Below are 1,385 nucleotides of genomic sequence, written 5' to 3'. Positions count from 1 at the left end.
GGAATGCCTTAAAGCAGGGGTCTGATTTGTTCTTGCTGGACAATGATATTCCTGCCTCCAGAGCATACTTCTGGTTGCTTTTCACAGTGTTTGCCCTTAACCAGATACTGCACACTATGTAACTGGTGAGCAGTCTTTTATCTCTTTCTGCAGAAAAGCCTCCTTCTTCAGCTTACTAACTTTCTCCCAGCTGGGTGTTACCCAAATTGGGCTAACCTTAGGATGATGTTATGAAGGTTGCTCCCACCACGTCCTTCCCAAACCCCTGCAAGCACTGCATCTCTGGCTGGTGCCTGGTGTGCTGGTCTTCCATCAATGGTGACCCTGTAAGTGTGTCCTCAACATGATGGACATCTTGGTGTTCCTGAGCTACAGCAGGACAAGGCCAAAAGCAGTTCTCTGTGAAGACATTTGTGCAGGTCAACAAGCCAGGAGGTGGTAGGTGGAATTTTTAATTACCCTTTCCCAAAGAATCCTTTGGGGTAACCTTTATTCACCCACAAAACCTGTATTCCGCCACAAAAATCTTCTTAGCACAGAGGTCAGCAGTGATGATTAGATCTTAGCAAACTGTTTAGCAGCATCCTATGCCCTCGCTTGTAATGGAGCTGCTGAGGCATATCAAGTAATACGAGATTTGTTGTGTTTTCCTCAATGCTCCAAGAGTTCTGCTCTGACATGGAAGCTGGAAACGTCACTTCCACTGTAAAGAAAGCTCCTGTTATAATTTGATAACATGCTGCCAAGCGCTGTAGGTTTGGGGAAAACAGGAAACAGCACAAGAGTTGCTAACCAGAACAGGAAACATACTGGGATTACTGGAGGAGCTATGGAGAAGCCAATGGGCTGCTACAGTGCAAGAGGTGCTGGTACCCCAGGGTGGAGGAAAGGTGTATGAGTGAAGGCAGAGCAGGGGGCTGGACTGGAGAGGGCACCTGAAATATCTAGTTGTTGACAAAGCAAAGGCTGCAAGAGGTTGATAGGAGTAGGATGGAGGAGGTGGTTCCAAGGAAAAAAACAACCAACCAAAACGGGATGCGGGAAAATGCTGGCCAGGCCAAGATCTGGTAACACTTGCCAAAATGCAAATAATTTCTCCTTTCTAAAGATCTGCCAGGGAACACTTTAGCTACCTGGAGTCAGTGGTTAATGCCCCTACCTCCTGTCCTATTGCTCCACAGAGATGAGGAGCTGGCACAGACGTCTGAGGGAGGAAAGAAACCTGCTGTGGACCTTGGGTTTGCCAGCTTGCCTCTCACTGCCCTGCCCAGCCCTGAGATCCGGCTCAGCTGGGCTCGTATTTGAGTTCAGCAGATGCTGCCTGTGGGCTTTGTAGAGGTGCACAGGGATAATCAGGATTTGGTTTCTGTTTGCCTGCTAATTTG

Source organism: Mesitornis unicolor, unplaced genomic scaffold (assembly GCF_000695765.1).
Source record: "Mesitornis unicolor isolate BGI_N332 unplaced genomic scaffold, ASM69576v1 scaffold36420, whole genome shotgun sequence".
NCBI classification, from domain to species: Eukaryota; Metazoa; Chordata; class Aves; order Mesitornithiformes; family Mesitornithidae; genus Mesitornis; species Mesitornis unicolor.
The sequence above is the reverse complement of the archived record's forward strand: the minus strand, read 5'-3'. Positions refer to the sequence as shown.